At 44.5% G+C, this 12,573-nt stretch overlaps 1 protein-coding gene across 8 annotated transcripts in view; it reads right to left on the bottom strand.

The window, feature by feature from the left end:
* RBMS3 (RNA binding motif single stranded interacting protein 3) overlaps positions 1–12,573 on the bottom strand; it is a gene marked incomplete at its 3' end in the record, with an annotated part of 773,357 nt that overhangs the window by 8,203 nt on the left and 752,581 nt on the right. The window lies entirely within an intron of this gene.

Consider the following 12,573-nt stretch of genomic DNA (forward strand, 5'->3'; position numbering starts at 1 on the left):
GTTGACAAAGGACAGCTGGACAGATAAAGGGCCCCATTACCTTTAGTAGCTTAGGGCCTCATCAAACCTAAATCCGGTCCTGGTGGGTTGCTAAAGCATTCCGATTCTACATGAATTCAGACCAACTAGCTAATCCACAGAAACACCATTTACCTTCTCACTGTAGCAGTACCTAATTATCTACTAGCACTGGCATGCGTTCGAACTGCTAGGTTGGCAGGAGCTGGGACAGAGCAACAGGAGCTCACCCCGCCGCGGGGATTTGAACTGCCGACCTTCTGATCGGCAAGCCCAAGGGGCTCAATGGGTTAGACCACAGCGCCACCCACATCCCAGTGTCATCCCCTCCCCTCTGGTGGCCACTATTAAGCCCAGAAGGGACGCTACCATTGGTACTACCAAAGGTTTTTCCTTGGCCTGATGGCAGCCTGTGGCAGGTGATTTTTGTCAGGACTGTGGTGGTTGTGGAGGAAAAGAATTAATTCACAGCACTGTGCATCACAGAAGCAAAAAAAGTTACATACAGCCTTGCCGACTGCTATACATTAAAAAAGAGAGAAGATGATGTAGGCATTTAGCATCATGCCTATTTTGGCCCAGAGAAAGCTAGGCATTCATGTTTGATAAAGTGCTAGCACAGCATAGCATGCATTTGGTCTTTGAACCCTGAAGGTTATTTCCCATGTGACCCCTGTATGCATTAAAAATGGAGGAGACTAACACCCCTTAGGAGTAGGACAAGTGAAGCCTTGTGATTCCTCCTCAGTAAGTAACTTGGAGATTCCAACTTGGTGCCACACATTCCCAAACCTGTTTACTTTGCAGGAAAAATCACCAAACTGACATTCATGTAATTGATCGCCACCTTCATCCAGTCTACCTTACAGCTATTTAAAATGAGAACAATTAAGTGTCTAGAGACCTGGAAAGAAAGGGGGGGGGGGAATAGCAGGGAACGCCAAAGAAAGAAAAGGAACAGATGTCTCAGAGCTTCCCCTTCTATAGCTGAGACCGCTAACTTGATTTCCTTCTACGCATGAATTGTTTTTAATTTCCAGGAAGTCGTCTTAGCTATCAACGTTAGAAATCCTCCTGAAAAGCTCTTGCCCTCAAGTGCTATAGAAACATCCTTAATTATGAGTGTTTTTCTGACACTCTTACAGCATTATTCCCTTCCTGTATTGCTTGTAGAGGAATTTGGCTGAAGGCAACAAATTACTCAAATCCTTCAATGTCCTATCAATATTAAGTCGTCACATTGCTTTGTTTTGCCACTCTCTCGCTCACTGACAAAAATACTCATCCACGTCAGCAAGACACCTCCAACACCTGTTATCTTCAGAGAGGCACAGAATATCCAAATGTTCCCTAATGTGGCTTGATGGGTCTTAAAATGATTAAAATATGGACCAGATTTCAGTGGCGTAGTGTGGGGGGTGCAGGGGGGTGCAGGGGGGCCCGGCCGCACCGGGCGCAAAATATGGGGGTTAGGGTTAGGGGGCGCAAATCCACGGTTAGGGGGCGCAAATCCACGGGTTAGGGGGCACAAATTACTTGCCTTGCCCCGGGTGCTGACAACCCACGCTACGCCACTGCCAGATTTACCTGCTGAAATAGGAAAGGCTAAACACTTTTTTAAAAAAACGTGCTGTCAGGGCTGCCACTCAGTCCCAGCTCACATAGGACCACGCTAGCCAGCGTTCAGGTTAAAAGAGTCTTTATTGGATTACAGGTTGCATTTCCAAACTGCAATATGCAGCCCTACTTCTTCTAGGTCAGACCGGCGAAGACCCGTCTGAGTCTCCGCCTCTAGCACACCAGCTTAATATCCTAGCCTTGCTCCACCTCCTGCGCCTTTCCTTCCGTCTCTGGGTCCTTCTGCCCCCCGGGGTCTCTTCTTTCCTACTCTCTTCTGACGCGGACCCCCCTGACCCTTCCGCCTCCTTGCGGCGGGCTTTGGGACCTGGCTCACTCTCTGGGCTGCTTACTGCGCCAGCTTCCGCTACATTTGAACTTGGCGCGCGCGCCCAACTCTCCACCTTCCTCTTGATCGTTTCGTCGCTCCCCGAGGTGGGCGTGACTACTCCTGACTCATGCTCTCCCTCCTTCTGAAAGCCTCCGGAACCCGATATCTGGTCCCCTTCCTCCCCTCTGCTCCCGGCTGGGTACGTGGGTCCCGATCTCCAACTGCTGCTCTCTGATCCCTCTCTGGACCCTTCTTCCTGGGGTGTCCCCCTGTTTTCCCCCCTTGCTCTGACCGCTGGCGCTCCCTTCTGGGAATCTTCGGACTCACTGGATAAGCTCGGCGATCTCGGTTCGTCATCCCCACTCATCTTTCCTTCGTATTCCTCCCCCTCGCTCTCTGTCTCCTCCCTTCTCTGCGTCTCTGCTCCTGAACCCCTGACACGTGCCTTAAAACATCTCTTTTCAAATGAGCCTTGAATTCTTGCACCTACACCAACACAACACCGTGAGGTAGAAAAAGGGTCGCAGTGGAGGGAAGCAAAGAAAACACGAATATTTTGATACTGAAATCCATGCAGGCAATATTATCCTGATTTTGATGGAAGTTCTGTCTGCAAGGAGGGTGGCTCTTGCTGCCATGGTGCAGCCTAAGGGTCAGGGAAGGATTGTGCTGGTCTGGGAGGTGGCCCTTTTCATGACAGACCCAGAGAAATCTCAAAGTTATCCAGCGTTAGTGTCAGCCATCAGAAGAGCTGAAGTGAGAAGCAGCAATGGACCAGATGAGACCCATTCCTACTTTCATTTAGTACACACTGGGGGGGGGCAGGTGGTGCAAATTGTTCAGAAACACCATGCTTCTGCCCTGGATTTTCACGTGGTGCAATTTTCATAGCAACAACAGGTGTCTTTTCCAAGGAGGAGCCGCCCATTGTTTTGTGGGATTTGCAGCCACTGCTCCCCGTCTCCTGTTGCTCAGGCACCATATATTCTTAAAAGGGCTTCTTCACTGCGTAAAGGGACCCCTAACCATTAGGTCCAGTCGTAACCGACTCTGTGGTTGCGGCGCTCATCTCGCTTTATTGGCTGAGGGAGCCGGCATACAGCTTCCGGGTCACGTGGCCAGCATGACTAAGATGCTTCTGGTGAACCAGAGCAGCGCACGGAAACACCGTTTACCTTCCCGCTGGAGTGGTACCTATTTATCTACTTGCACTTTGATGTGCTTTCGAATTGCTAGGTTGGCAGGAGCTGGGACCGAGCAACGGGAGCTCACCCCGTCATGGGGATTCAAACCGCCGACCTTCTGATCGGCAAGTCCTAGGCTCTGTGGTTTAACCCACAGCGCCACCTGCGTCATAATCCTAGTCAATTGGGTAACGCAGAATCCAGCATCAGATATGGTGGCCACGGTTCTGGGGACAGCGCACACCACAGAACCTTAGAGGTCATCCTATCCATTCTGACGCCAAATATATTTCTACCCCCAAGTAATGGAGCTCTCAAGCAAACTAGTACATGAAGATGTTCTACTTGAATCCCACAGGGTGACACTCTAGCTACATTACAAGACACATCTGTTTTTTGCCAAGGAAAATATTCAGCCTAGACTTTCTCCCTGAGGGAGGTACTATAGTTCTCACACAATTACCCCACCCTACTCCTATGGGCAGATTCAGGAATGACGAGAATGAAAACAGCCATGACTTGAAATATAATGTGAGATGCAGACCTACATTCTTGGTTCTAGAAACTCTGTACAGTGGTACCTCGGGTTAAGTACTTAATTCGTTCCGGAGGTCCATTCTTAACCTGAAACTGTTCTTAACCTGAAGCACCACTTTAGCTAATGGGGCCTCCCGCTGCCGCCACGCCGTCGGAGCACGATTTCTGTTCTCATCCTGAAGCAAAGTTCTTAACCCGAGGTATTATTTCTGGGTTTGCGGAGTCTGTAACCTCAAGCGTATGTTACCTGAAGTGTATGTAACCCGAGGTATCACTGTATATATTGGGAAGATTACTGGGAATTAGCCTTACTTGACTAATGGTTCTTGACCATTATACTGTCACAAGTATGTTCTTATTTATTGATTTATTATATTTTAAATACCACGTTTTCCTCCAAGGAGCTCAGGGTAGTGTACATCCCCCCTTCTGCCCCCCCATTTTGTCATCACAACAATCCTGCGAAGTAGGTTGGACTAAGAGACAGTGACTGGCCCAGGAACACCCAGTAAGCTTTATAGCAAGTGGGGATTTGAACCCTGGTCTCCTAGGCCATAGTGCAATACTCTACCTATGACACCACACCTGCAAAAATCTTGGACACAATTGATTTATGGCTGCTTCCTGTGACGGCTGCACTATGAAAACATTACCAATTAAAGCAGACATTTTGTTGGTGAGCAGTACTTTAAATGCACAAGCTGGTTCATAAATACATACTTATCTGATACAGAATATGATCCTATACTTATAGGAAATACCCACTAATTGCTAACAGCTTTGTTTCCGCCACAGTAATCTAGTGAGACCTCTGTCCTGAATTTATTAGAAAATGAAGCTTTCTCTAGATTAGGGACAGAAAAAAACAGATGATGCAACAAAATGAATAAGGTCAAATAGGTTAAAATAAATTTTGAAATCAGGAAGGGAAGCACACCTGTGAATTTATTGAGGGTTTATATCATCTCCTGTTTTGCTCCCTCGCATTTTATCTAAGGCAAGAGAAAGGCCTGCAAAGGGGTACAAAATGTTGTATTGGACAACATTTCTCGTTTGGACTGTGCTCCTCCCATTAAATCCTGCTGTGCCACAAAGACCAGCAAAATCCACAACACTCAGTGCATCCTCCCCGCTGGAAGCAACCTACCAGCCCAATCTGTTGAGTGCTTAGTCAGAAAAAAGTTGAGTGCCATGAGATTGAGTCCTTTCCTGGCTGATGGCCTGGCAGTGGAAACTCCGACCAGTGAACTGTCTCACCGGGCTCTATTGGAGGGATACACCATGCTGTCTTAGTGCTGAGCACCACTTTGCAGAATCCAGGTGATTCACCACTAGCACTCAAGCACTTTTAAATTGCATCAAGCCATTGCCCCAGAACACTTATATCTGTTATAGCTTTCTATGCATGCTCAGTATTTGTTTTCTGGAATTAGGTTACAAATTGCTTTTGAAAGGGCGAGCAGAAGAAAGAATGGGGAAAGTTCATAATTTATTTAGGAGACCACTGTAAGCAGATGAAAACATTAGCAGGATTTTAATCCCACTTGTAATGTAACAGATATTATGGACAATCTGGACAGATACAAAACATAGACTATGAAATACCAGGCAGTTGGAAATGATCATTGGACTCAAGGAGTGGACTGGAGGCGGGGGGGGGGGGGTCGCGAGATTCAGAGAAATCTCATTTTGTGGATATGTATTTGGCACTGTAACTAATCAAATAAAAATGTTTGTTTTTTTAATGAAAGGGCGAGCAGAAGCTGGTGTGCTTGTTGTGAAAGAGGCAGCTATCTAAGATTGGTAACCACCACAAAGAACTGCGATTAATGCTCAGCATTTTAATTAATGCTCCACAGAGAATCTAATTTACATGTAGACACAATTTCTGCACACCCAGAGTAACTTTTATCCTCACGCAGACCACGAGTGTGAGAAAAATCAGTGTCTGAAGACACTGAGCCCCAGAGTGGGGCAGTTTCACGGTTAATTGTTTCCTTATTCATCTTGCCTTGCACATCTAATAATAATAATAATAATAATAATAATAATAATAATAATAATAATAATAATAATACTTTATTATTTATACACCGCCCATCTGGCTGGGTTTCCCCAGCCACTCTGATTGCACTAACACATACAGATCATAGCTGTCAACCTTCCCTTTTTTTGTGGGAAATTCCCTTATTCCAGCGCTGTTTCCCGCTGCTATCCCGGATTGTTAGATATCCCGTAGACTGTCCCCGGGACAGGTGAGGCTGCTGATACCTTATTTTCGAGGCTGCTGATCCCTTATTTTCAAATCTGAAAGTTGACAGCCATGATACAGATATGTGCGTGTTTCCTTGTTCAGGTGGCCCTCTGGAGTGCAATCAATCCCACTTTGAGGGGGCCTCAATGTATTTGGGAGTGGGAGGGAATAGAATGCCACTGAAGTATTTTCCTACAAAACCAACATTTTATCTGGGGAAAAGTTTCAGCACCAATTTGCCCACCTAGCCAGCTCATAAAGACAGCCATTTAATGCAGCTGACTGCATCGGCCCTTTCTGCTGCCCTCCTCAATCTAAAGGCAAACATCAATGCTGGGAATTTTAATGTAAAGAAGCATTTAATGAAATCAGCGCTGGGGGAAAGAAAGCAATCCACTTCTATGGGAAAGGAATTAATCAAGTCTTGTCTCCACATTGAAATTTTGGTGCGCTGATCGTAAATAATTTCAGACAGACTGAAAGAGACACACAACTTCTGGTAAATGCTTGATGGAAAAGGAAGGGAGCAATGGCTGCTCTGGTTAAAGTTTCATTCAGTATAGAAATATATTCGGAGCAAAGCAAAGAGGGAGGAAAGGTTGCAGGAAAGAAGAGACAGAAAACAGCAAGATGTAATGATGAAAAAGAAATGGTTTCAAGATTCATACACCCCCACCCCCACCCCCGTTCTGAATGTGCCTCATGTCACATAAGGTAAAGGTAAAAGTAAAGGGACCCCTGACCGTTAGGTCCAGTTGTGGCTGACTCTGGGGTTGCGGCACTCATCTCGTTTTAGTGGCCGAGGGAGCTGGCGTACAGCTTCCGGGTCATGTGGCCAGCATGACTAAGCCACTTCTGGCAAACCAGAGCAGTGCACGGAAACACCGTTTACCTTCCCGCCAGAGCGGTCCCTATTTATCTACTTGCACTTTGACATGCTAGGTTGGCAGGAGCAGGGACCGAGCAACGGGAGCTCACCCCGTTGCGGGGATTCGAACCGCCGACCTTCTGATTGGCAAGTCCTAGGCTCTGTGGTTTAACCCACAGTGCCACCCGTGTCCCTAATTCTCCCTAAAGCCATTAAGCACATGTTAACTCAACAAGTGCTATTATATTCAAAGGAGATTACTCTCAAGTAAGTGTGCACTGGGTTGCAGCCACTGAAGAGCAAATTATATACCTGTAGGTAACTGTGATGACTTAAGTCTGAAAATGTTTGCTCACTATGTATAATGGGTGGCAGTCTTTCTCCTATGCTCCCCCATCGCTTATTTAGTCGGAAATCATTTAAAGTAAACTGATTCCATGTTGGCTGGCATATTGCAATTTCTTTTTTCCGCGAGTTTTTATTAAAAGGGCTTATTTCTGGTGGATTTGTTAAGGTGCCTTTCCATTTTGCTAATGAGAAAGCTGAAGGCCATTACCTGTTCTGATTAAGATCTTACTGGGAAGAAATGTGATGTGTACATTATGAGGACGTACATAAAGGAAATATGTAGCATATCCAATCAATCAGCTGAGAGGCTGACAAAAGGGGGGGGAATCATATTCTCATTCTGTGAATAATACTATGAAAAATGTTGGGAGGATTGAAAAAGAAAATGCATTTGAAAGGTGACTCGTGGGCATCAGCTAAAATGATATTGGTATGATGATCAAGGTTATTATTTGGGGGAAATGTAATTAACAGAATGAAAAATGAAAGTAACAACTGTCATATTTTAAAGCTGAGTGACACCTTTCATCCAGAGCATATGTAATAGTGACGTCTGCCAGAAATTCTAAATAATTCAATATAATTGAAGATGGATCTGTGAGACTCTTGTTTTAAAGTCTGTAAAGAAGATGGGGCTTTCATGAAGAAATTTGCTTTGAATTAGGAAGGCTTGACTAAGTCTTAGGGTGGGGAAACAGCATAAACCAAACAGCTTAAAACACCACGTAAAATACAAGAAATGGTTCTGTGGTGTCTCTGTCTTTCTAAACCTGCATAAAAGGCTTCAGCTGACATAGAGGAAGATTCTGTGGACCACTGATCGGTTAATCTTCCAGGATAACCAAGAGGGGGAAATAGTACCACAGAGAGCACTTCAGACAATGCAGGCAGACAGATATGCAGGCAGACAGAATGGATGATCCAGCGGAGCTTTTCCATCTTTACCACCTCCAACTATAATCTTTGCCACGATGCAGGATCTTTTGGAGACTGACAATGGTTTCGAAATGAGAACCGTCTGAATATATTTCAAGGCAGAGCCTGAGCCCACCATAGGATATGCACTGCAAAATGGAGCGGGGGGTGGGTGGGCTTGATCTGCTGCTCAGTGCCTACACACCAGCAACACTGACAAATCATGCAGAACAGCACACAGCTAAATTTTCTTAGTTAGCATGAGACGTGCTCCAGACTTGCGCCTTATTGTTGAGAGAAGACAAACTCTTTATCTACTTTCTGCGCACAAGGCATGCTTCAACAAAGCTCTATCATGCCCTCCCTCTAGCATAGCTGTCAAGTGTCCCTTATTTGGCGGGACAGTCCCTTATCCCAGCACCATGTCCCGCTGCTGTCCCTTATTGATGAGGCTTCATTTGGCTGCTGGCTGGGCTTTCTGCCTTTGGCTCAGAGGGGCTCAGAAGTTGAACACACCTGTGCCCAGAAAATCCCTTATTTTGACTGCTGATCCCTTATTTTCGAGGCTGCTTATTATCAAATCTGTAAGTTGACAGCTATGCCCTCTAGTCACCCTTTCTCTAAAGTATAATTCACATATATGACTAAGGGCAGGTAAAGATGTGGCTTGCACCACCCACCAGCTGATCAGTGGTAACTGCAAAGCTCTGTGCATGCCCACCTGACAAACATAGCCCACAGGGTGAGGGAGAGATAAGGTTCTGGCCTGCTAGCCAGATCCAGTTCCTACCCTTGTCCTAGTCTTTCAAAAGCTGTTCATCAACATTCAAGAATTCCCGCTCTGTGCCTATGCTCCATACATGCTCAAGCAAGTAGTACATGATGTTCTGTTCTCAAGACCACAGCACAGGCTTGTTGAGGGATACACGTTCCACAAGGCTCCTATGGGATCTGATTGTTTCTTAGCTTCCCATCCCTCTCATTCACTCCTAGGCTTCGGCATGTTAACCATATGGCATTGCAACCGACAGAAAAGCTCAAGCATCTTTCTCCTATACCAACCGGTGTTTGTTGGCAAAATCTTCCCCATTTATATTAAAGCTGTTTTCAAACAAGAGCAGTTACAATCTCTTGACGCAGGCAAATCATTTGCAAATGCAAGCCTGCCATTTGCCAGCCGCCCATGTAACGGGTTTCTCTCTCTGAAAAGTAGGATTAAAACAAAATAAAAAGTACTTCCCCCGCAAGGATTCCCATTACAAAGACTAGCTTTCATTGTTCTAGGCTTATTATGTCATCATATATACCTAAACCGTGTTGAACTTCAAAATCAATAACGCTAATGTTTCAAAGGTATTGAGGAGAGAGTATTTTCAGAGATGAAAAAAGAGACTCAGCAGTTCTCTCAATTACTGGCTGATTTCAGAAGGTGATGAATTCTGCCTCTGGAGGTGTGAGTCAACCAACCCAAAGAGGAATTATAATTGTACAAACTGAGACAGCAGCTGCTTATCACTCATCCTGGCCTCAGGACTGAAACTTTTGTTAACTGAAAAAGATCACGGGAAAGAAGGCTAGGAAAATAAGACTGTTGAGAAAGAAAATAAAACAGAGACAGATGCTGTCCTATCACTACCACAAATAACAATGTTAACACAACTTTCATATTTACCATTAATGTTTAGATTATAAACTATTAGCTATTTAAGTTCTCTATGTGTCTTAATTTCTGTTAAATATAACTTGATGAAAGTAAATATTTTATCACAGCCCACCCTATTCCTATGGCTGTGTTTTGTTTTCGCTATTATGTTAAATTTTAGATTGCTGTAACCCACTCTGGAACCAGCTGCTAAATGGCAGGTGAGAACAATTAAACTAGGAGTTCTTCAAAGTCAGCTTCTCCCCTACATTAAGAAAATGTCTACACAAACACAGCATCACTTTGACCCAGGGCAACTCCGGAAAGAATCACTGGGGACAGTGAATGGGAGGCAAAGCCAATTATGAAAAGATCAACGATTCTATCATTGTGACTGAAAGCTAATAGGAAATATTTTGGAGGGGCACCTGAACCTCCCTACTCCTTGGAATTTCCTCTGATCCAATGGACGAAGACCATTCATGACAAACATAGGAGCTAGGAAGTCCCACTGAGAAGCTCCTGGGAAAAGCTACATATCTATTGGAATTGAGTCATGAATGGCTACCCTTCAGTCTCCTCATCCAACGAACGTTTGCTGGAATGAGAAAGTGAATTGACTTCATCTCTCTTAGCGCCTCTTTTACGTTACGTTCTCTGCGACGAACTTGCTGGGAGTCTTATGTTTGCCCATATAAACGCTCAGCTGAGGCAAATATTAGAGAAATTTCTTAGAAAGCAAAGGCTGAGCTCACGAAGGCAAACATTTGCGCTAGCTGCCTGATTTGCAGAGTCGATCCAATTCAGCTGGGGGATATTCTACTACAAAACCTAAGGCTTTGAATGTTCAGAGGGGGTGGAGCTCCAGTTCTCTGCAATAACACCTATCCCCTTCCCATGACAAGCTAGAGTAGGATCAGTTACACAACACAGACAAAAATATGGAAACCTGGGATTTGATTTATTCCAACCACAGAATTTCCCTTTTTGCCCAGGTGGGGGGCTACAGACAGCAGAATGCTTCCTTTTGGTTTCCAATTATAGAATACCTAGCTCTCACTTTAATCCATTTTTAGAAGAGTCTTACCAAGTGCACATTTCCCCCCTGCAATGTTCTTGATTGGGGGGGGGGAGAGATTAACATAATGGAATGAATTATTTACTCACTTCTCATCAAAGATGCCCAATCACTCCAGCCACAGGGGATTGGCAATCTATGTTGTAAAGCGTTAGGAATTATTCCCTTTTGTAAAATTATACGCTACCTGTTGGAACTGTTTGTCACAAATTCTATTATTACCATTTTAAAAACAACAAAACCAGGAGAAGGGGCTAGCTAGCTTGTTTTTATCCTCATGTTTATCCTCATTTTAAATGCTGTGCACAAAAAGCTGTTTCTACTACACTTATTTTAACTCTGGCATATTGGATATTCATAAAAAGCACTTGTTTAATATATCATTATATCAGTAAGAAAAGCGAGGGAGAGTAAAAGAGGCTCCACGCCCAAAAATGGAAGGCAAGAAAAAAGTGAAGCCTCAGGTTTTTAATTTTTTTTAAAGCTATGATTGTGCTCTTAGAGCAAGTTTGATTTTTACAGTCACGTTAGTTAGTATGATCTTTCAATCATTGTGTGTTCCAACTAGCCTTAGGGTGGGCACCCAGGGGCCTCATTTGACAGCACTGTCCCTTTGGGCATTGTCTTGGCATATATATTGTGTCTTGACCTGATTGGCATCCTATATCCTTTTAAAATGTGACTATTGGGGGGGGGGCTGCTATTGGATTATTGTTCTTATTTTGATTTTATATATTGTGATATTTTCCGTGAACCGCCGTGAGACCTCCGAGTATAGGGCAGTATATAAAGTCTAATAATAATAATAATAATAATAATAATAATAATAATAATAATAATAATACAGCCGTACCTTGGATGTTGAATGGAATCCGTTCTGGATGTCCATTCGACTTCCAAAACATTCAGAAACCAAAGCACGGCTCCTGCAGCCAATTGGAAGCCACGGAAGCCACATCAGAAGTTCGGGTTCCAAAGAATGTTCGCAAACTGGAACAATCACTTCCGGGGTTGCGGCGTTCCAGAGCCAAAACGTCTGAGTACACATTCCCTCTCTCACGTACATCATGGCTTAATATGTCATCTGAACCCAAGACTGTAGTTAAACTTCCTCCTCTTTAACCACATTCTGTAGTCCAGAACAAACCATGGCTACAGTTCTGAAAAAGTAAAATTCACTTGCTCCCAAGGCACAGGAACCCACTGCACCAATAGTTCAGGAACCACATGGTTCCCTTGAGTCTTAAAATCAGCCATTAAGAGCTTTTGCACAGCACAGCTCTCGCTAAGCTATGTTTAACGTCCAACATATTGACAAAAGTAATTACGGTGAGACGCCGCTGACAAGGCATGTTCAAAATCTCATTTTTCACAGGGGAAACTGTACGTAATACCTCTGAGTGCTACAAACTGGACAAATTCATAGTGCAACCTGAGAAATTATGAACTTCGGCATCACGAGGTGATGCATAGACTGCTGCACCTTAAACAGAGTGGTACGAGGACACATTCTGTATCTGTATCCAAAGCCCCCTTTGGACATTATGAACAAGGAATTGCAACATGGAGCCACGCATACCAGCCCCAGTCTCAACATCTGTGCACCTCAATCACTTCACTCCCAACTTTCCCTGAAGATATTTCTCAACACAGGAACACCATTGGTCCATGTAGCTTTGTATTATCTACGCTGATCAGCAACAGCTGTCCCTAAATGGCCTCGGCCCAGTATACCTGAAGCAGCGTCTCTACCCCTCAGCTCTGAGGGCCTTCTGGCGGTT

This window comes from Podarcis bocagei (genome assembly GCF_964188305.1).
Source record: "Podarcis bocagei genome assembly, chromosome: 12".
Classification (NCBI taxonomy): domain Eukaryota; kingdom Metazoa; phylum Chordata; class Lepidosauria; order Squamata; family Lacertidae; genus Podarcis; species Podarcis bocagei.